The following is a 24,816-nucleotide window of genomic DNA, read 5'->3' on the forward strand; positions in this document are numbered from 1 at the left end:
ATTAGGGTGGGCACTAGATGTTGTTCGAATCTTAGATGGTCTTTTAATAAAAAACCCACAGCCAGATATTGGGGTGAAAGCTGAAAGATCAGAGAAGCAGAGCAGCCAACCACTAATTCTTACCTCTACAAAATCATCAGTCTAAAGAGAGTGAGTTCCTGTTTCCTCACACCTTATATACCTTTCTCTGCCCAGACATCACTTCCTGTGATTAAAGGTATGTGTGTTTCCCAGTAATGGGATTAAAGGTGTGTGCCACCACTGCCTGGCTCTGTTTCCAGTGTGGCCTTGAACTCACAGAGATTCAGATGGATCTCTGCCTCCCGAGTGATAGAATTAAGGGTGTGTGCCACCACTGTCTGGCCTCTATGTCTAATCTAGTGGCTGACTCTGTCCTCCAATCCCCAGGCAAGTTTATTAGGGTACACAATATATCACTACATTTTGCTACAGCTTTTATTCTCTTCCCATTTTCCTAGCTCAGTGTTCTCTCTTCTGTTAGAATGACAGCAGAAGTTCCAGAAGATGAGGCATGCTACTTTTATATAGTATGAGCCATTGATGTGGTTCCTCAACCAGCATCATTGGCATCCCTTGATTCTCAGGACCATGCTATAGAGGTGGGGCCAGAAATCTTTGGGGTACCAGTGGCAGGGGCTGTTATGAAAAGCTGTTTTCAGAACAGTGAAATACTGAAACTTGTTTCTTCTATGTAGTTTGTTATTCTCTTTTGGGGTTTGCCCAGTGCTTTTCAAGTCACCTGGTGATTTTGTTAAAAGGCAAGGGTTTTCAATAAATTTTACATGGAGCCTCATAACAAGCTCCCAAGCAGTGTACATTCTATTTGTCCATGGTCATGTTTTGAATGATGATAATGCTAACCAGGCAATAACATTTGGTGAGACTTGCACCCCTGTCTACTTAGAAAAGTAATCTATCATTTATGAGTGTATAGCTTTGGTTTAGTGTGCCTAAAGTCAATGTGCTTTTTAATCACAGTGTTAGATTTCTGAGACAGCTTAAAGAGACATAAAAAGAGCAGTGTTTGAGCTGGGACACAGCAAGGGGCATACTCTGTAGGAAGTTGAGCAATCTGCCCATGGAAAAAATGGCTGCACCCTTTGTAGGGATAAGATGAAGCATGGAAATTATTGTAACTTGTAGCCCTCCTGCAGCCTCTCCTTGGCCTTATCTGGCCCCAAGGGAAGCTGAGAAGTGTAGTCTTTTTAGGAGGAAACTATCATTCCAAGCCCTAAAAGGATCTAGAAAAGGGTAAGGCAGGGACAGAGATTCTTTTTTAGTTATTTCCTGCTGAGGAGTAGTGCTGTTGTCAGAGGGGGTGGTTCTGGGTCCATTGAAAAGGGGTGTTAATTCCACCAGGCAAGAGTAAGACTACTACCTCAACTTTTAAGCCAAATCTGGAACAAGCTTCATTAAATACTGGCCAGGATGATGGCCACAGTACAGGTCTACACCCAGGATTTCCAGAGAATGGCCACAAATTATGTTAGTCCCGTGCTTATAAAGGCAAACTCCACAAGGCTACGTACTTCCTGCCTTTGTCCAGCCATAGGCAAGTATACATCCTGATGCATATTCCTGTCCATGTACCTCCCACCTACCTGTGACCAAGCACATCCTGTGCACTTGGGAGAACCAAGCTTGTTTACAGAAGTAAAGACATGTGGCTTGTTATCTTACATGAACAGCAGCCCCAGCATTCCAGAAAGTTATCTGTCCTTGGGCAAGTGGGGCTTACAGGTCAGACGTTTTTGTTTTATAGATCTCTTAAACACAGTAATTAAAACAAAGTATGACTAGCCCTTACATTCACCACTTGAGTGCATTCTGAGTCAAATCCTTGACTCTGTGTTGGATACCTGTTCATATTGAGATCTAATAACTATCAACTTAATGGCACCTAGATGGGAATTTATATATCTTGTTAAAGCATTAATGATGTAAAGACCAACAGTAATTAGCAGAAACAGAAGAGCCAAAGGCCCTGTGATGGCTGACATCAGTGTTACTGTAAGAATGGGAACTAGTCATTTATTTCATCTCAGGTCCCCTTTTTTGTCTGCAATTTGTTTTTAATACAGCCAAATTATCTCTAATGATTCTCAAATGGTTTTGTATAGAAACAATACTTTTCCCTTAAAGCCACACAATACCTCCTTATTCCGCATAGAGTTAAGTGCCCTATCATATTGCAGGGCTATTTCAGCTAATTAATCTACCTGTTGATAGATCTGGACCAATTTGTTTCTAATAGGTACCTTTCCTGGTATGCCAATAGGCACTATAGGTAGTCATTCTGTACTCTATGTAAGGGAGTTTCCTTTTGAACTTACATTACAGCTTTTTTTTTTTTTTTTAAAGAGGATATGGGGTGATGTACTCTTCTGTAACTAACTTCCTGCTAAAAAATTAGGACATTATTGTCGGGGCCCAAAAAGGCTGGCATGCTAGTCCAAGACCTGGAAGGGACTCAGGCAGTGGGGCATTCATCAGAAGCACCTGGTTAGTTGACCCAGCTGAAGAGACGGGGGCAGTTACATAGGCTGGACTGGTCCACATTAGCTTTCAGCAAGTCCAGGGCTTGCAAGTGTTTGGAGCATCTTGTAGTCAGCAGCTGATTCCTGGATGGTGTCTGTCAGCCAAATGGAAATCTGCTGAGACAGATATAGATTAGGGACAGAAGTTAAAGTTTAGTAAATTAAAGAAAAATCTTACATTTGGAACTTTCAGGCCCATAATCCTGGTAGTTGGGGAGGGGAGGAGTCCCAAGACCAGGGCAGAGAGAAAGATCACACCCTCAGGAATAGGTAGGTGTGGAAGCTTAGGCTACACTTATCTGGAGTCTGTTTGACCTGTGAGAGGTGGATCCAAGCCTTATGACTCCCTTGATTCCCTGAAGCTTATGTGAATTTCAGTTTACAAAAAGAGATAAAATTTTTTAGATATATTAGCATTACCACTGATTATAGTCTTTACTAAAATCTACATTGTAGAAAAAGCAGCTAATAGGTATCTATAAAATAGCTGGAGTAGACTCACACCTTTGAGTCATAGCAAAAGCTATGGCTTTAGGTGAAAAAGGATTCTTTTCTCTGTCTAGAGAGCTGTATACATATGCGTGTGTGTGTGTGTGTGTGTGTGTATACATTTATATGTGTATACATATATATGACTGGCAGCCATCTTTGCTAGGGTTGGAGAGAGTGGATGTCATGTGACTTCACCACCATCTTGATTAAAAGTGACTACATGGTATAAACCAAACAAGGAGACAACAACAGGTCTGCAGGATATTTTGGATTAGGATGGATTTTTATATAATAATTTCCATCCTGAAAACAAAGTCATTAAAACAAAGTTTATAAAAGATGGGATTTAAAAATAATACTTGTTTAGTAAGGTATTAAAGCTGCACCTCCATGCATTTATACAAATTTAACAAAAATGTATCTTGCACTGGCAGCTGAACTTTGTAATGTAAGAGTCGCCCAGGTGGTATTGGTTTTAAAGGCATTAAGGGGTCATGGAAAGCAGCTGAGGCTTGGCACTGTGTGGCAGGGCGAGAGTTCCTAAAGAGAGCCCAGTTACAATGGAGGACCCCAGCAGTTTTGGAGATGCTGGTGTCATGTGACAGTCACCAGAAACACCAGCCACAGTGAAGACAGGCTGTGTGTGCTGTCAAGGGCGAGGTCAGAGAAGTGACCCAGAGGATTGGGAGTGATCCCAGATGTTGAGCACTGAGTGGTGGCACTGTGGGAGTTTGGTTGTGCCCTGTTTTTTCTTTCTTAAAGTAGAAATGGGTACTTTATTTTTGGTATTTCCGGAGCACATAGTTGAGAGATTTTTAAACTTCTTTAAAAGAAAATTTTAGAGTTTTACAGAAAATCTAAATTAAAATTACTGTATATTTTTTAAATAACAGATTTCAAAATGTTTAAATTTATAAGGCTATGGGACATTTTAAGTTTATAAAATGTTTTTATTATTATGTATTTATTAATTTATTAATACATAATCTTAAAAAATAAATAAAAGGCTAAAGAGTTAGGGCCACAGCTGTGAGCACCAAACACTAAATGCCAGAAATTGGGATATTCCTATTTTGTGATGCAGCAAGACAATGACCTAAGAAGTCTGGCAAAGGTTCTCTCCTTATCTAAAATTTACTCAGGCTAACAGAGACTAACTTAAGACTATATGTCTAACTTCTCTGTCTTTGCTAACTTTGTTTGAGCTATTTTGTTAAACTGAGTCATACAAGGAGCTGTGATAGTCTGTAATGACACACAATAAAAGGACCAGGAAAGTAAAGTTGCCAATCTCCTTATTTTTGATTTAAAGTTTTATTTTAATACTAAAAGAGCTTCAATTCAGTAATTGTTATTTTTGTAGGACTCAAACTTAACAGAGATAAAGCTGTAAATCATGGTCTTATAAAAGCTACTAACTTGTTATAAACTGTTAAAGATGATTAAGACATGCAAGTTAATGATCAGTCACCTCATAAATGACTAATTTTTAATGCATTCAGAACTATGCTTATAGTCATGCTAAGTTCAAATGTATTTCATTTATAGAGACAAGTTTTATTTAGCCTCCTGTATGTGTTTTCAAGTTTAAGTCTAAAGCAAGTAACTAAAAAGATGAAAAGTGTAATAATTAAGAAATTATGGTCCTCAAACTCTTCAGAGATCTGCTGAATATGACATTTAATATCTTTAATAAAAAGCTTCCCATTATAGAGAGAAATGCCCCCTCCTAATGGGAACCTTAAGGTCTTCAAAGAAGATAGACAGGACATGATAACTCCACCTGAATTGTAGTAACACTAACCATTGGTAAAAACTTCTCCATGCCACATCTGCTGCCAGGGCTCTGCCCAAGCTGTGGACTGCCCTATTCTGCCTGGTCAAAGTAAGATCAGTCCCCTAAGTTCCTCCTCTACAGGAAAATCTCTCAGACCTGGGTCTGACAGCCAAAAGCCAAAACTGCTCTGTGTGGTAGCTGAAGATTAAATACTGTCCTCTATGACAGCTGAAGACCTACAACCACTGTCCCAGTGAAGCCATCCAGACCACAGGAACCTAGGGTAACTGTCTAGGTAGTGGGCAAGTCTCTGTCATTTAATTGATACATAGGCCATTTGGATTACACTTCTGCTACAATTTATCCTTCTTAGATCTCCGATGGCATTGATAGCTAGGCTAAGTGTAGATGTAACTGTAACTTTTTCAGTTTAGCAGCAGCTAGCAACCAGCTCCATCCCCCAAGGCTGCAGCAGTCTTGTTAATTCATTTCATATGCAAAATTCAGGCCTTGTTTTTTTTAGAGCTACTAAGTCTCTTGTTGAGAAAGGCAGACAGGTTTGACTAGTTAACAGGCTTCTTATTATAGGATAAACAGGGTTCAGATGTAGCTTTTTACTGTTTCTTTATTTAAAAGAACTTAATTTGCAATGATTGTTCTCAATAATAACTACTTGTGTCTCTGGTAAATGACTAGATGGAAAGAAAAAGGTTTAAAGCCATACAAGTTCAGAGGGTCTAAGAAAGTGTTTTAAATTATGTAAATGCAAGTTGAAAAAGTATAAGAAAGTCATTTAAGGTAATAAAAAATGTTTCAGATTTTCCCCTTCTCTATACTATTGTTACACTAAAATTTCAAAAGTTCAGCATTTTAAGATTGATCAATGGAGCTCTTATAATCTTGTAAAGCACTGACTACTATTATTAATCACAAGCTCAAGATTTCAAATTTGTCTTCTAAGTATAGACTTAAAGGTGCTTCTTATTGAACCAAAAAAATCACTATCTCACACACACACACACATATATACACATATATATGTATATATGAATGATAAGAAGCTAAGATGGTGTCAGGACACATGGTTTCTTTAAGATTACCTATGGATAGACTTTTAACTATCAACTCTTGTGTTACAACTTTTAAGCCAACTTTTCTGTTACAGATATTACTGATTTGTAACCATACCCAATAAACTTATAAATTCTGAGGTACAGAAATTTCATTCAATAGTCTTATAAATCTTGAGGTAAGGTTTATATCTTAGCAAAAGTTTTAGGCAGTTAAATGAAACCAATAGTGCAAATTTTTTGTTTGTTTGTTTTTTTGAGACAAGGTTTCTCTGTGTAGCTTTGTGCCTTTCCTAGAACTCACTCTGTAGCCCAGGCTGGCCTCAAACTCACAGAGATCTGCCTGCCTCTGCCTCCTGATTGCTAGGATTAAAGGCGTGCACCACCACCCGGCAATAGTGCAATTTTTTTTAGCTGTTCTGCTTTGCTTCTTTTCCCTGTCATAGTTAGGGGGATCACCTGACACAGGACATAAAGGAAACTTTAAAATATGCTTGGGTCTAGAAAAGGCAGAGCCATACCCAAACTCTAGAGCCAGCTTTTCAATAAAGTAGAGTAGCATAAAACAACTTTAATGTTACCTACATCCAAAAGACATTTGAATCTCTGCTAACCTGAATCCAGTGACCAGAAAGCTCAGAGATAAATTCTGAGCCTTGGCCATAAAAGCAGGTATGGCAAGCAGTGATAGCTGTGGTGGCTAGTACCTGGCAACAGTAGAGTTATCAAAAACAAAACAAATCTCACACTCAAAGTAGATTATTCAGAAACAAAACATGCAGTGGCTCCCATGTTTACAACAGAACTTACAGACATACTAGAAAACACAGACATATCCATACACCAAAAACATGGACAAACTTTTAAATAACCAGAACCAGGCAAGCAGGTGATATCTCTCTTCTTGACCTCGATGGGAGAGTATTTGGGTACCATTGAACCCATACATGCCCTAGATCAGGATCCCACAGAACAGAACCAGCTATGACTTACCAGGGGAGGCCCCTGTAGATTCTTGCTGCTTTTCTCAGCATGGCAGTTCATTCCAATAGTCCGTGAAACCAAAGTCACACTTCAGAGTCTTGGGGCGTCTCAAGGTGTGTCCACCTCTTGAAGTGGCCCTTCAGCCCCAGAGACCCAAAGTGAAGGTCTGGCTTTAGGATTTGAGTGGGTGATCTGATCTCACTGGGGCTTCCAGAAAATGTTAATCCCACCAGGCAAGAATAAGACCATTTTTGAACCAAATTTGAAGCAAGCTTTATTAAATACTGGCCAGGATGATGGACACTGGCCAGGTCCATACTCAGAATTCCCAGAGAATGGGGCCAAACTACATTAGTCAGGTGCTTATGAAGGCACAACCCACAAGGTTACATACCTCCCACCTTTGTCCAATCAGTGGCAAGCATACATCCTGACATACTCCCTGTCTACATATCTCCCGTGTACTTGTGATCAAGCACATCCTGTGCAGTTGGGACAACCAACCTTGTTTACTGAAGTGAAAACACATTGTGGTTTGTTACTTTACATGAACAGCCCCAGCGTTCCAGGAGTTATCTGTGGGGCAGTGGGGCTTACAGGTTACCCTGTCTCAAAAAAAAAAAACCAAAACAAACAAACAAACAAAAACAAAAAAACCCAAAAAACAAAAACAAAACAAAAAAGTTAAAACATAACTTTAGCACCCACAGGGGTCCTCTGGTCACTTATCAGAAGGAGAGTTTTAACTTGATCTGCTGTGGTGAATCATGCAGTTGCTGTCCTGTATTCTTAGAGAGTTTTGAAAAGTAACTATTAGAGGGCTATAAGCAGATGATTTGGTTACCAAGTAAAACAGAGATTGCCCAGGAAAGTGGAGGGAGAGGAGGAGTAGAGGCAGAAGAGACAGAGTGAGCCAGCAAGAGGAAGTGGGTGTAGAGTTGATTCTGGGTGACAATGACTAGTCCCACTCAGGGACATTGTACAAAAGTGAATTATCAGTAGCTGCAGGGAGCTGCAGAGCATTGAAAGAAGGGAACATGAGAAGATAGAAGACCAGTGTAAAGAATTGTATTTGGCCTGGGGTGAAGGGCATGAAGTTCCCTTGTATCCAGTTTCTCAAGAGCATCTAAAAGGTCTTTTTGTAGATATATGAGGGGAAAAATGGAATAAATGGGTATATTGTAGAGTGACAGCCATTGGGTATAAGGGAAGCTAAGTAAGCAAAAGATTTCAAAGGTAGTGAAGGAATATAAGTATGAGGATAGTTAGGCAGAATGAAGTAACCAGAGGGAGCAACCAATCAGGAGGGGACCAGAAGCCCATATATTAGGAGGAGATTTGTGGTTGAATTTTTGTATGGTCCCAATGTCTTTAGGCCCCATTTCAAACCAGTTAGGATTTGTTGGTGTGGAAGAAGCATCATTCGTGGAGGAGAGTGCAAATCCTACCCTTACTGGTAGTTAGATCTAGTCTTGGAGTACTGCAGCAGCCAAAACATGGAGTTGGTTTTGAAGGATGTTCAGCTGATCTGAGATTTCTCTAAGGTTTTCTTGAGAGTTGGTGAGACAAAAGGGTTAGTTGATGCAAAGAAGGCTTCATTCCATCTGCATTAGTTCTGAGTCCCAAAAACAGTGCCCAGAATAGTAAAGAGAGGGATGATTTGAGTGTAACTGTAACTGCTTCAAACTGACAAATGGGCTGTGTAGAAGGGGTAGAAGCTATAGTGCCTTAGAAGAGGGTCCATCCTAGGGGTAACAACGAATTGAAATAGATGGCATAGATCCAGAACATAAGCCAGGAGGTAATAGCTGTACAACTTTGTGGGGAACATTAAGAGACAAAGTTTTGGAAGCTTTGTAAAAGAGTCAGTTAAATTCTGCATCTACTTGGCAATTTAAAAGAGGAATAGGAGACTATTTGAGTCATTTTTATAGGATTGTCTAGAAAAGTTCTAAAGATACAATGTGGATTGTCTGAATAACTTTCCAAAGCTCTGAGTTTGATGACAGAGTATCTAACAGCCATCAGGGAACATGGGTGGCTATAGTATAGACCTTTGCTAAGATAAAGAATTGAATGCCAGGGTAAAGGGTATGGCTAATTGAATTAGCATTTGAGTCTCATGTGAGTCAGTGGTTGTAGTTGGTTGTTTTATTTTTACTCTTAGCTCTTTGGGGGTGGGGACGACCACCCAGCTCCCAAATAAATATACAGAGGCTTATTCTTACTTATGAATGCCTGTCCTCAGCTTGGCTTATTTCTAATCTTTTCTTAACTTAAATTATTCCATCTACCTCTTGCCTCTGGAATTTTATCTTTCTCTATTCTATATACATTTCTTTATTTCTTACTCCATGGCTGTCTGTGTAGCTGGGTGGCTGGCTCCTGATGTCCTCCTCTCCTCCTTTTCTTGCTCCTCAATCCTCTCTTTCCTGATTTCTCCTCCTATTTATTCTGTCTGCCTGCCAGCCTTTCCTATCCTTTCTCCTGCCTAGCAATTGGACATTCATCTCTTTATTAGACCAGTCAGGTGTCTTAGACAGGCAAAGTAACATAGTTTCACAGAGTTAAACAAATGCAACATAGAAGAATGCAATACATCTTTGCATCATTAAACAAATATTACACAGCACAAACAAATGTAACACAACTTCACCTAATATTCCATGGCAGGTGGTAGGTTTAGGTACAAGGGTCCCATGTTCATAGCATCTTCATATATCAGTTCAGGAGACATTGAGGACAGAGTAACTACTATTTGTCTCTCTGTTGTTTGAGACATTTAGGATGTAGGTGCAGACTCTAAGACCCTTCACTAGGGGAGAGAATCCATTCCCCTGTCACATGAGACATCAGGAGTAATTCACCTTTGCTGTGGGATGTTCTGTACGGCAAATGTGTTGCTCTGATTGGTCAATAAATAAAACACTGATTGGCCAGTGGCTAGACAGGAAGTATAGGCGGGACTAACAGAGAGGAGAAAAGAAAGAACAGGAAGGCAGAAGGAGTCACTGCCAGCCGCCACCAGGACAAGCAGCATGTGAAGATGCCGGTAAGCCACGAGTCATGTGGCAAGGTATAGATTTATAGAAATGGATTAGTTTAAGATATAAGAACAGTTAACAAGAAGCCTGCCACGGCCATACAGTTTGTAAGCAATGTAAGTCTTTGTGTTTACTTGTTTGGGTCTGAGCAGCTGCGGGACTGGCAGGTGAGAGAGATTTGTCCTGACTGTGGGCCAGGCAGGAAAACTCTAACTACACATCTTTCCTACACAAAAGGAGGAGTTTTTTCTGTTTTGGCCTAAATAGCCATACTGATTGGAACTATGCATTGGAAGAAGAAGAAGAAGAAGAAGAAGAAGAAGAAGAAGAAGAAGAAGAAGAAGAAGAAGAAGAAGAAGAAGAAGAAGAAGAAGAAGAAACAGCAGAAGCAGACTTCTGGTAGGTCTTATTTTCCATACATGCTTATCTTGTAATTAAAGTAGTGTGCAACTTACTATGGTGGGATTGTGCCCAAGGGAACTACTTGAGCCTAGGTACATCCTGCCATGCAAGTGTATTATAAATTAAATCCATTTTACTCAAGCATTCAATTTGTCTCGTCCAGTTTTTAAATATACCTGATTTTGAATATTATTTTACATTAAGCAAACCTTAAGTTTACTTTAAATTTGTTTTGAGTTACTTGATTTAGGCTTAATATTGAAAACATATACAGAAGACTATATACTAGGAGATATAAATTAGTCTTTCCCTACAAGCTTGGCTCTGTAAATTAATTACATTTGTATTTACCATGATTGCAAACATAGTTCTCAGTACGTTAAAGAATTTGGTCATTTACAAGGTGACTGACCATTACTTTTATATCTTAATTATCTTCAACAGTTTATAATAAGTTACTAGCTTTTTAAAATTTATAAAATTTGTAAGATTAGAATTTCATAATTTTATGCCTGTTAAGTTTGAGCCTTAAAATTTATAATTGTAGAGACCTTTTAGTATTAAGATAAACTTTAGACCACAAGTACAGTTCATGAGAGACTTGAACTTCATTTTCCTCATCCTTTTATCATGCACTTTTACAAATATCAGTTTCTAATATTACTAATTTTCTCCAAATAGCTAAAACTTATCAAAGTTAGCAAAGACGTAAGTGGTTAGACATACATTTTTAAGTCAGTTTCTGATAGACTGAACAGATCATTTAGGAATTTATAAAATTTAATCATCAAAAATATGCTGTTTCTTCTCTTTACCATGAACCTTGTTCATGGTTTTGTCCCTATTTTTTATTCTCAGGACAAAATCATCAAACAAAATACCCTTAGCTAAAATATCTTGGAGGCTTGATGTTGCCTCCTTAGTCTAGTTTAAAAAGAGATATAGTGGCCGGGCGGTCGTGGCGCACGCCTTTAATCCCAGCACTCGGGAGGCAGAGGCTGGCGGATCTCTGTGAGTTCGAGGCCAGCCTGGGCTACCAAGTGAGTTCCAGGAAAGGCGCAAAGCTACACAGAGAAACCCTGTCTCGAAAAAACCAAAAAAAAAAAAAAAAAAAAAAGAGAGAGAGATATAGTGATAACCAGTGGGCTCAGTAGAACTAGTTCTATGGGTGTTGCCATAGTTATTTTATACCATGTGGTCATTAACCAAGATGGGTTAAGTCACATGGCATTTTCTTCTAAATATATAATGTTATAAACCAATGGAAGCACCACAGAACACCTGACAGCACCCACAGCCAGAATGCTTGCCATTTCTACTGGGTCTCCAAGCCTGCATAATCGTGGTTTTCTGTACAATTCCTAAAATACTTGTAGACACACACTAACTGGTTATGGACATGTAGATTGCTGAGTTCAGTCTTACAAAGATTCAAATGTCTATTGGATAATGTCAGATCCAATAAAATGTCACCATCTATTAAAGATGGTGGCCAAGTCACATGACTGCTGCCAAGATTTGAATTCAAGTTACATATATGATATGTTGTAGCAAATTAAGATTATCAATACATAGACATTTAATTATTAACCCTATTTTATTACAAGTTTAAGCTAACTTTTTTTTCTGCTTGAAATTTTATAGCCTTTTAAAACCATACCCCAATGGTCCTCTGAAGATCCTGAAATAAAGAAAGTTTACATTTCAGCAGAAGCTTCAAAGATATTCATGACCTTGAATGGGAGGACATTTTTCTGAAACAAAAACAAGAAGAAGAGGGAGTATTCAGAGAGTTAAACATTTGTGACTACATTTACCTATTTATATACACACACACACACACACACACACACACACACACACACACACACATTTCTCTTAGCCTTTATTGAAAATAGTTTACCTCTTAGCTGTTCCCAAGTATGTAATTTATTTTTCCTAGGCTGCTCTGTTATTTTCCTTCTCCTTGTCAAGATCAGGATAGTGGCTTTAGAAGAAACTTTTAGACAAATTTTCTTAGGTCTAAAGTGGGCAGGCCCATGTCCCATATCCAGAGCCATCTTTCCAATTTAGTAAAATATCATGTGACAGTTTCTGACATTATCCAATAGACATTTGAATCTTTGTAAGACTGAACTCAGCAATCTACATGTCCATAACCAGTTAGTGTGTGTCTACAAGTATTTTAGGAATTGTACAGAAAACCACGATTATGTAAGCTTGGAGACCCAGTAGAAATGGCAAGCATTCTGGCTGTGGGTGCTGTCAGGTGTTCTGTGTTGCTTGCGTTGGTCAATGAAAGAGGTTTACTCCAAGATGCAATTCAGGCTGTCTGGCAGCAAGGAGGAGTAGTTTCTATGAACTGAACCCTGAACAACCATACAAAGGTATATTTATTGATTGTTACATAAAAGTTATTTTTTTGGGTAAAACAAGTTCTTCATACCAAAGCCCCTAATCTATTTTATATGTTTTCTGGAGGAAAACATCACACCCCTGCAACCTTAGTCCTTATTGTGTACTGTTTGCAGTACCCAATAACACAATATGCTCCAGGTGTGCCAGGACCATCTTGTGACCAAAGTCATATAAACACCATAAAGCTCCTTCAGAAAAACACTCTATAGATAACAGAAAACAATCACTGTTTTCCATCATGATTTCTTCAAGGTCTACATACTTAGAAACAAGTATTCATTCTGATGTTTACCCCAGATACAGTGAAAGACAACTATATCATTCTAATGTTTACTCTAGATACAGTTACTCTGCTAGATTTCTTACTACATGGTGCAGTTGCAAGCTGGAGCTGAATGGCAGGGAAGAGAAAGGTTGAGTTGAGCTGAGCATTGTATTGGAAGGAGAGCTCAGATCATACTACCCTTCCATCTTATGAAGTTCTCTAAGTCAATTAGACATTAAAATAAAAGTTCTGAAGTTGAGCCAACAGTGGTCATTTGTCTGATATTTATTGAGGCCAGATATGGACTTGGAGCCAAACATAGTGAACTTGGTATGAGGTCTTCCAAATGGAGCTTTTTGGATTAGACTGCAGCCAAGATAAGGATGTATCCTTTGAATGGAACAATTTGGAACATATGCTGGGTTCAGGACCAAGGTAAAACAGGCCTCAGAATCCAACCACTTGAAGCATCCACCAAGTGTTGGACTGACCAAAATATGCCTGGAAAGTAAGATTCAGAGACTGCAGTGAAATGGGAAACTTTATCACACTGGCCAGAATTCATAGAATTCTTGACCAAAGTTCTCATTGCCAGTGGAAAGTTCCAGGTACTTGCAACCAAGTGAGTTTCAGGACAAGATAAGAGGAAGGGGTTCCTGTGAGCCCTTGAGACCGAACTGTGGCACCTCCAAGTTAGGTCCCATGGATTTCTTGTCCTGCATTTTGGCTATGTTGCGTGTGTGGCCTTTTTGAATGGAACATGGCCTCCTCTCTAGAAGGCCAGACTGTGTTAGAGAGATAGGAAAGTGAGAGAAAGAAGGGCAGAGATTCGGAGTGAAAAGAAATGGTTGCCTGGGAGAGACCAATGGCCCTACTAGACCTACTCAGGTTCTAGACTGGGTTTACATAGAACACCAGTAAACTCCACCAAGCTAGAGGCTCCATCTTTGTGAATTGCACCATTCACACAGGTAGAGGCCACAAAAGCCAGAGGTCCCAGGAAGATTGTTGACTATAGATGAATTTCTAAATGGTCTTATTAAATAAAAAAACAAAAAACAAAAAACAAAAAACACGGAGCCAGATATAGGTGTGAAAGCCTGGGAGAGATCAGGGAAATAGCCACAGCTAACCTTACCTCACCAACTTGGCAGTTTCCAAATGTGCTCGACTTCCTACCTACTCACACCTGTGCCTTGCTGTTCTGCCATCTGATTTGCTCTTTCTGTCCAGCTACATCACTTCCTCTTCCTGACCAGCTCTGTCACTTCCTGTCTGTCTGTACAGACCTCCAGACCTCCATGGTTAACTAGTGTTGGAATTTAAGGTGTGTGCCACCATACCTGGCTTTGTTTCCAGTGTGGCCTTGAACTTACATAGATCCAGACAGATCCCTGCCTGCCATGTGATAGGATTAAGGGCGTGTGTTACTGTTGCCTGACTTCTTTGTTTACTTAAAATAGCTTGCTTTTTCCTCTGATACCAGGCAAGCTTTATTTATTAAAGCACAAATAAAGTTTCACCACATTTCAGCACAAATAAATATCACCACAGTTGACTGTTTAATGTATTTAGTGAGCTTGGCCAGTCTCTGCTCCTGAGAGAACAGGTCCCAAGTATAGGTAGGCAAGGATAGTAGGTCCCAGAAGGTGGGTTTGGAGCTGCCTGCTGGGGGCTGGATTCAGGTTCCAGGGGCTCCAGAAGACAGAAAAAGAGGCATTTGACCTTTCATAGACAGTATCATGTTTATTGGTGCACATGGCAAGGGGGCATATACCCTAGCCGTTTGCCACTGAAAAAACTTGGCTGCAAACCTTTATAGGGGGTGGAAGAAGGAGTGTAAATGTTTGCTGCTTTAGCCCATAGCTGGCATTTCCATCCTTGGAGCCTTTCCTTGGCCTTGCCTGGTTTCAGAGGAAGCTGGGAAATGTAGTCTTTTATCAGAAAGCTCTCAAGACAAGACACTTTTTGGAATATAATGTTCACTTGCCTAGTTTAAACTGACTCACCCTTACTGAATACTGTTGTTTGTGAGAATCTGTGTTGGGGGCTCTCTGTTATTACCAGCACTGAGCACATAAAGATCACAATATTTTAAAACTGAGACTTCAACAATTCATACCATTATGAACCATAGAGAAGATCCTGAGGTTTAAAGGGATATTTTCAGGCAAAAAGAGTTTCATAAATGTTTGGAATCATTCATTGATTTTTCACTATTTATTGAGCACTTGCCACTTAAAGTATTATATCATGGCTTTAGGAAATAATTATTTAAAAAATGACAAAATCCTTAACTTTGAGGAGGTTACAGTTAACTAAACACAGTTAACTAAACACAGACAAGCTGTGTTTAGTTAAGTGTCCTTGACTGTAAAAGCTAATGAACACTATAGGATCATTTTGTCAAATGGTAAAGAATCATGGTAGAACCTCCATGGACCAAAGATTAGCTAATGGTTGAAAAGGTTCAAGATGTGGAATCTGGCTCAGGCTTTACAATATTGATAGAATTTGGATATTCAAGGACAGAGAAGGAGGAGTATGCTCCAGGAAAGAGGAGGTAGTCAGTCAACAGGTGGCATCCAGGAATGAATCATGCATGCATATGGGAAGTAGAAGCATACTATATAGAATTTGACTTGTCTGTGAGAGATAATAAAAGTGAAGACTAACTTCTAGGCTTAGGAATTTTAACTTAGTTCTAGATTCTATAAGGATTCATTAAAGAAAGCTTTTAGCTGGAGGAAGGTGATCAACATGGTTTCCTTTTAAGAACAATCATTCCTTTTAAGAACAAGGATGAGTTGAAGTGATAAAATGGGGGCAGAAACACTGATGGTGGCCACTGGATTGGGCATACAGAATGAGTGAAGATGGCAGCAAATATGCAGTTAACCAAGGGACAGCAGAGCACTTTGAACTGATCTTCCCCTGAGTCTTTTCCACCCTAAAGGAAATCTAGTATGCCCTGGACCCTAGATTAAGGAATCTTCAGGCAGGAAATCCAAGTACAACCCCCCTGCCCGCTCCAATTTTTGTTTGTTTGTTTGTTTGGTTTGTTTTGTTTTTCAAGATAGATTATCTCTCTCTAGCCCTGACTTCCTGGAACTCACTCCATAGAGAAGGCTGTCCTTGAACTCACAGAGGTCTGCCTGCCTCTGCCTCCTGAATGCTGGAATTAAAAGCGTGTATCACCACTACATGGCAAGGTAACTCTTTATCAATAATTGCTAGCCATTTTTGATATTATCTCTCTGAAATTACTTCAAATCCACATTGAGGTATTGAGGAAGAGCCAGTGAACCTGACTTGACACTGTTTCTTCCATTGCTGTCTGAAGCTCCAGTGCTACCTCCGTCCATGTACATGTCCTCTCCCAAGGACAGTCTTTAAAATTTTTTAAATTATATTTTAATGTAGTATTTTTATTAATCTTTTAATAAATTTATACATGCATATAATATATTTTGTTCATAGCCTCCCTGACTCCTTGCTCTAACTCCTCTTAGATCCATCCCATCTCCTCCGCTTTTTTGTGTCCTCTTTTTTGTGTAAACCGAGTCCCATTTGTGTTTCTCATATACTCATGGGTGTGGGGCTATCACTGGAGCATGATCAACCTACTAGAGGCAAAACCTATAAAGAAAATGATTATCCAGAAGCTATCAAATGTCAATAAATAATCAGGTGGGGCTCAGGGGCTCAGGCTCAAGCTCTTGTGGTAGTTTTAATGAGAATGGCCTTTGTAGGCTCATAGGCTTGAATGCTTCGTCATAAGTTAATTGACTATTTGGAAAGGACTGGGAGATGTGTCCTTGTTGGAGGAGATGTGTCCTTGTTGGAGGAAGTGTGTCACTGGGAGTGGGCTTTGGAGTTTCAAAAGCCCACACCAGGCCCAGTGTCTCTTTTTACCTTCTGCCTGTGGATCAGGAGGTAAAGCTCTTAGTTACTTCTCCAGGGCCATGCCTGTCTGCTTCCCCCCATGTTAATAATGAAGTAACCCTCTGAAACTGTAAACAAGCCCTCAATTAAATGCTTCTTTTTTTTAAAAAAGAGTTGCCTTGGTAATAGTGTCTCTGCATAGTAATAGACCAGTAATAACTAAGCTATTCCTCTATCTTAGTTTGGGTTTTATTGCTGTATTTTATTGTTTTATTCCTGTGACTATGGCAACTACTCTAAAGGAAAATATTTCATTGGGGCTGGTTCACAGTTCAGAGGTTTAGTTCATAATCATCATGGCAGGAAACATGATGGCATGCAGGCAGATATGGTGCTGGAGAGGTAGCTGAGAATTCTACATCTGGTTCTGCAGGCAACAGGAAGAGACAGTAAGCCAATAGGCCTGGCTTGAACTTCTGAGACCTCAAAGCCCACCCCTAGTGACACACTTCCTCCAACAAAGTCATACCTACTCCAACAGGGCCACACCTCCTAGTAGTGCCATTCCTTATGGACCTATGGGGGCCATTTTTTTTCAGACCACCACACCCTCCATCCTAGAATGTTGACTCATTTTATATTTTGCTGTTCTTGTGCAGACAACTACAGCTACTATGAGTTGATGACAATACTAGCCCTGTCATGTCCAGAAGACACTGTCTTAGTCTGATTCTCCCAAACTCCGAGCTCTTTCAATCTTTCTGTTATTTCTTCCACAATGTTCCCTTAGTCTTGAGAGGAGAAGATATGGTGTAGAGTCCCATTTATGGCTGAACACTCTAGAGATAACAGACACTTATTCTTTGCTCTTTGACTAGTTGTGAATGTTTGAGAACAGTCATAACCATTGACTCCTTGATATTTATTGGTCATCTTATCCAATTAGATTAAAATGTGCATGGTAGTGACTTGGACTTTGTCAAGTCTCTGATAAAGTGTGAACTGATGAACATGCATTCATTCATTCTACAAGTGTAAAGTATCTACTATGGGTCAGGCAGTATTAAGAAACATAGATATAAAGATAAGGAACATAGTTTTTGCCCTTGTAGACTGGCTGGCTAGACAAAGAATGCGAGTCCATGATAACACAGAGGTTTTGAGCCAGAGGACCTTGGGAGCTGTGTAAAGTACTTTACTCTTCTTGGAAACAAACATCATCCAGGATCCCTTATCAATGCCAAGTGACCTCAATTCTAGTACTGTGACATTTTACATGGCTCATATCACATTTGCATGTCTGGTTTTGCTGATGTTTATGTCATTCTGTCAGACACAGGGCTAAGTGATTTCTGACTGTGGAGACCAAATGCAGGAATTGGATGCTTCAATAGTATTTATGCTCTTACTGCAAGGTAGTGGGGCTACTTTCTGGTTTGCTTTGAAGTTTTCCTTTACAATGGAAATGCTTACTAAAATTTTATAGCAATTTAGCATTTGTCCCCTTCCCATGGATCCCACCTCTCTCTTGTTCATAGTCAAACAGTTGCCCAATGAGGCTCACACATGCAGCTCACAAGCTGAGAGGACAAGCCCCTTTTGCTAAGGCATTTTGGGCTTTTGTTCCTAATGATTTACACAATTTCATTTGAGCCTTCCTTTAAATGCTACATGGTAATCCTTAGGACCCTCATGACTTTTGTTTCCAGCTTTTAATGGAAGTACATCAATATATTACCTTAAATTACTTTACCAGTGTCTGGATCATCATTCAGGCATCTAATCCATTCCTCCTAGATCCTCAACTAAAAAGTCCAATAAGCATCATTTTTATATTATTCTTGAAATAATTTATTCCAACTCAAGAACACATGGCACACCCTAGATATAGCCTCCTCTTAATACACATATATACACACTTAGAAACATGTAATGACATAAATATTTTGGAGATTGTATTTTATGATTTCAAATACCTAGAAATTGAGTGCATAATATGCTAAATGGCTCACATCTACTTTTCACAGTTGTAATGTTTCTCTACATTTATCTCACAAATAAAGACACTTATTTCCTCCCCTCTGATTTGAATAAACTGACAGTAAGAGACATGGAAAGACTATTGGAGATATTTGAATATAGCCATGGTATTAAAGAACATTAAAGACTTAGCATTAAATTTGATAGATGTGCTAATAGTATCATCATTATATGGTAACAAATAGCTTTACTTTTTACAACTTTTTCCTGAAGTGTTGAGTATGATGTGATAGCATCCACAATTTTAATTTAAAATATTTCAGACAATCATAAAAGTCCAATGGGAAGATAGTTGGGTGGGAAATATTTAAGGAACAGATAAAATGAATACATGATAATTTGTCAGAAAATGCTGAGTCTAAAATATTTTGATAGATTCTAAAGAACAATTGTCATGTAATATGTAAAACAGAGTATGTCATCTTTTCTGGGCTCCCATGCCATCCCTGAACTTTACTCCATCACATCCCCTACCTTAATTGTTGTTATACTTTAAAATAAGAGTTGTTTATATATCTTGATGCAGACTTCTAGAAACAGTTTGTCAAAATGTCCTCTTTGCTATTGGCTCCATCAAAATATCCCTGAGCCAAAAATCACTGTCAAATCTGCTACATCAGAATGTCCAACAAAAAACAAAAGAATGAGTAATGAATAGGAACCATGGAAAGATCACTAGCTATCACCAAGGGAAGCTTTATTAATACAATTTAGATGTATTTCTAGGGTATAATTTATGTATAGTATTTATGTATAGAATTTATATATATTATGTGTAGTCAGTTCTCATGGCTGCTTAGTATTTTTAAAATACATTGATGTTAATTGTTGCATCAAACAAAGAGACCCAATGAATCCAACAAAAAGGAAGAGCTGAGATAATGTAACTATCCCTTAGGAAAATAGAAAGTAGAGTGGATAATGAAATTCTGGTGCCATAGGGGACATATTAGGTGGATGATTGTGGACTTATAACTGCTATTTTTGAATAGCTAAGGATGGCAAATGCACAATTTCTGGTGTATGCTTTAAGTGATGTGAAAATGGGCAGTGAAGGTGAAACATTGGTGAGATGAACCAGTTTCATTTTGGGACCAATTTCCAGTACTTTAAATTCAGAATTCGTTGTTTGACTTTCCTACCAGCAGAGCTACTTAGGAATGTTACAGAAGGATTTTTCTGTGTGTGCTATTTTAGAAGATACATTTGGAAAGAGTTTTACTCATTCTGTACTGACCCCTTCCAAGATGAAAGTTATTTAGCAAAGGTCAACCACTCTCACGCCCATCTCCATGGCTCCAGTCTGCAGTGAGTGACTCTAGGGCCAGTTGATGTACACATTGCCATTGGTGTTAACACCAAATAGCCAGTGCTTTGTCCAGAGTGCGTCTGCCCATGTAGTTTTATCTGTTTCTTTGACATCTGGAGCACTCTCATGAGAGCCCTTTCCATACACTTCCTTGACTTCTACTTCTGTAGACATTACTGAAATCAATGCACACATATTCACCTTTCTTTGGCACCTACTTGAGAGTACTTGATAAGCAGCCCACAGACTTTAGGAGTTTAAGACTAGCCATGACCTACGAAATTTTATTCTTAACAAAGTTATTAGCTGGACATGTTTAAAATAGCAAATAATGCTTTAAAACAACAACAACAACAGTAATGAATCACTCCAGGAAAACCCAGCAGCCATTCCTCTCTAACCTGTCAATTCTACTTCTCAACAGTTATTGTAATGATTTCTTTGGGTGTTGCTCCTAATTTAAAAATGACTTGTAATGGATAAATTATTAACCATAAATATTTTATAGTGACTTTCTCTTATGATAGATGATGATAGAATATACTTCCATTGCTTTTTTCCATCATTTCATGACTTTCTGTTAAATGAACCAGTCAGGCTGATGAGATGGCTCAGCTGGGAGGCATTGCCACCAAGCCTGACAACCTGAGTTTGATCCCTAGATACCACACGGTGGGAGGAGAGAACCAACGTCCACAGGTTGTCTTCTGACTTCTACATGCGCACTATGGTGTGTACACATGGATGTGGGCATGGGTGAATACTTGTATATAGACACAGACACAAAAAACTCACAAATAAATGCATAAATGTAAAAGAATTATCTTTTAAATTTTTATTTCATCATATGTTATTTGTGTGCATTGTACATGTCTATATATCCGTGTGTGTGTGTGTGTGTGTGTGTGTGTGTGTGTAGTTGGCATTTTCTTTGGGCCACCGACCAGCTCCCAAATAAAGACACAAAGACTTATTGTTAATTATAAATGTGGCATTAGCTTAGGCTTGTCCCACTAGCTCTTTTAACTTAATTTAACCTGTTTCTATTCATCTCAGGGCATTTTACCCTTCTTTATTTCTGTATGTCCTACTTTCCTGTTTCCTCCATGTCTGTCTGGATGACCCCTGGCATCTCCCTTATGTCTCTTTTTCCTTCTTTTCTTGGGCCTAAATTCCTCCTCCTACTTACTCTCCCTGCCCAGAAGTCCTGCCTATACCTCCTCCCTTGCTTTTGGCCATTCAGCTTTTTATTAGACCAGTCAGGTGCCTTAGGCAGGCAAGGTGAAACAGCAACACTTCTTTACATAATTAAACAAATGCAACACATCTTTGCATAGTTAAACAAATACTCTGCAACATATGTGCATATGTATGTTGAGGCCAAAGTTCAACATTGGGTATTTTTCTCAGTTGCTCTCTACTATATTTTTTGAGATACAGTATCATTGAACCTGGAGCTCAGTAGTGCTGCTAGTGCTGATGGTTGTCTATCAAGCTTCAGTAATTTGCTTTAAGACCCCTCAAATCTGGGGTTTATAGACACATGCTGTTATTCCTGACTTTTTATATCAGCACTGGAGATATGAACTCAGGTCCTCAGGCTTGCATGGAAAGCACTTACTACCTGAACCACATCCCCAGCCCCAGGTTTTTATAGTTGTAGAATTATGTGTTAATTACTTAATGAGATTTCATATTCTCTAAGAACGTGATACTTTTAAGTCTTCTTTCAAGTGAGTTCCTCTTGTTTCTCTAAAGCCTAGGAAGAGATATAGTTGTTCATTATCCCTCTAACATGTCACTAGGATAACATGTCACATGTCAGTGGCTAAGATTGTTCAGTCTTCCTTTGAGAATTTGCTAGTCCTTAATGATAGATGTTTGTCAATTGTAAGTCATAGGAAAAACTTTATCTCCAAATTCTGTCACAAAAGTACTTACTAAGAACCATCCATCCCACACTAACAATAATATCAGGTGTTAGAAGCTTGTTTATATCTCAAACTAGACTGTAAAGTCTCCAGGGTCAGGAATATGTCATGGTTCTACAAGGAATAGAGAGTTGAAGGTAGGCATGGTGACTTGCACACATCTCTAATCCCATCACTTGGGAAACTGAGGCAGAAGGATCATTAAAAATTTGAGGCTGTCTTGATCTTCATAACAACCCTGTCTATTCCTGTTTTGTGTGTGTGTGTGTGTGTGTGTGTGTGTGTGTGTGTGTATACACAAACATATATCTATATATAGAGTTGAGAAGGAATGATTAGGATTGGGGTGGGCATAGGAAGGAATGATATGCTTTATAGTCTGGTTTCTTTACCTTACTGAGCCTGGGGACTCCTGGAATGTAGTGAAAGGTGGGGAGGGGGGATTTTCTAATAGCCTTTATCCTGCAGAACCTGCTGTAGGTCTCAGTACTTTTTCACTTCCTGACACAGTCACCACTTTGCCACAGCTATGATATGCTCCTCAATCTCGTGGGAAGAAAACACCAGGGTTCACTGGTGCAGCTGGCTTTCTCAGGGTAGAAAAGAACATGTGCAGGGTTCTGTGAAGGACAGGTTTTAAGCTGTTTGGTGCCCTGTATGTTGCAAGCCAAGGACTATAGTAACTGAGAGGAAGTGTCTGTTTTGGTTAATTTCACATTGCCCTTCTGTCTATAGTTTATCAGTGGATAAATGATGTGCCTGCTTGAGGGCCATTGTGAGGCCCAGAGACTGATTGCATATTCCTAAAAGTTCACACAAGCCTCCCTCCACATCTGCTCCACCCATCTCCAAATACAAACTCCTTCAAAATCATAAAATTCCCCAAAGGGTTTTAAAACTAAAGAGGCACATAAGCTCAGTTTGCAGCTATACATTTCCTCTCTGCACAAAACATATAGAGCAGAATAGGGAATGGTATCAAAACCTGAGTTAAGTGGAACTCTAGTGAGACCTTTGATTCCTAATGACCAAGAGCATATCTCCTTTGTCAAGTAATTTTCTTGCCAAGAACTATTATGTTCTGAAGTCTATTATTTGTTATCACAGTGACATTAGCCAGATGTCACAAATTAGTGTGCTGTTCACCTATTTAAGGACAACCTGGCATTCTACTTGCTTATAAAGATCAGCTTCCATGAGTAGAAGCATTGCAAACAAAATTAACCAAGGAATGCTCCCCGCTCTTTAAATAAGTGAGTCTAAAAATTTTGAACTAGAAAATTTAATAATAGAGTAAGTAGATCTAAGCTTGCTGGAAGTACTTGTCAGTTCTATTTTTGGTTTCTTAGGAAACAAGTTAAAAGCAGCTTTTAGTCCTTGATGCATTTCTAATTACACTTCTTTCTCCTCCTTTGAAGGCTTGTTTTCTTTTTAAAAAAAGATACCAATTTTTTCTTATGTTAATTGGAATATTGGTTTTAAAAATTCATATCCCCTCCAAGCATGATCATTAAAAAACTATATATAAACATTTTCAAAGGGCTGACACACAGTAGTTAGATGCTTTAGGCAAAGCTCTTATGGCTGGAGTTGTTTACTGTGATGATGAGCTTTATTTGTGAGTACATTTTTAGCAACTGAAGTGACACTCCAGGTTGAAATTACTTCTCTTCAAATCATTGGCCATACTGATTAATGTTACACAAGGGCATGTGTAACCCCTGTCAGAGAAGGGGTGTGGAAGCAAACCTAATTCCCACCTAGAGAAGGGACAGGATGCCACTGAATGGAAAGAGAAGAGGATCTGGACTTCATTAATCTCTTTTTTTTTTTTTTTTCGTTTTTGTTTTTTTTTTTTTTTTTTTTTTGTTTTTCGAGACAGGGTTTCTCTGTGTAGCTTTGCGCCTTTTCCTGGAACTCACTTGGTAGCCCAGGCTGGCCTCGAACTCACAGAGTCATTAATCTCTTATGTTGTACTGTAAGTTTGTAGCTCATGGGCTTTGCATGTTGGCAGCTTTATATCTTATCCTAATGGATTTCCACACAGTTACATGTTTTCTGAGGTACTTTAGTGAGGAAAGCTCAGGGTTAGAGAAATGGTTATGCTTGGAAAGTTCTTACCATACAAGCCTGAGGACTGAGTTTGGATCCCGTGGCTTACATTAAAAAGCTGGGTGCAGTCAGACACACCTGCAAACCCAGTCCTTGGGAATCAAAGACAGAAGGATCCCAGGAGCTTGCTGGGAACCCAGTGTAGTTGAATTGGCAGGCTTGAGGGTCAGTAGGAGAGCCTGTCTCAAAAATAAAATAAAGAGTGGCCAAGGAAGACACCCAGTGTCATATGTATGTACACACAGTGTATGTACGGACACATGCACACAGATGCAAATATAACATAAACACACACAAACATGCATACATAAAAAGATGAAAACTTGGGAAAGATTTGCTAAGTGATCATTGCTTCTTTCTGGGATATAAACCAAGGGAAATCTTTCTGTCTCAGCCTTATTCCCTTCTGATGCTGAACTCTATTTGTGCTGCTGCATTGGCCAAGTGGTTATTAATGGGTCTTCAACTGCTACCACCAGTTTTCAAAACAGTTCTGATTGACCCTGGTAATCTGTGGGGTTTTGAGAAA

General features: G+C 39.1%; 1 protein-coding gene across 3 annotated transcripts in view; it reads left to right on the forward strand.

Moving 5' to 3' along the window:
* The window catches only part of Acyp2 (acylphosphatase 2), a 211,871-nt gene that overhangs the window by 60,287 nt on the left and 126,768 nt on the right, over positions 1 to 24,816 (forward strand). The gene's annotated exons all lie outside the window — the stretch shown is intronic.

Source organism: Peromyscus eremicus, chromosome 10, assembly GCF_949786415.1.
Source record: "Peromyscus eremicus chromosome 10, PerEre_H2_v1, whole genome shotgun sequence".
In the NCBI taxonomy this organism is placed as follows: domain Eukaryota; kingdom Metazoa; phylum Chordata; class Mammalia; order Rodentia; family Cricetidae; genus Peromyscus; species Peromyscus eremicus.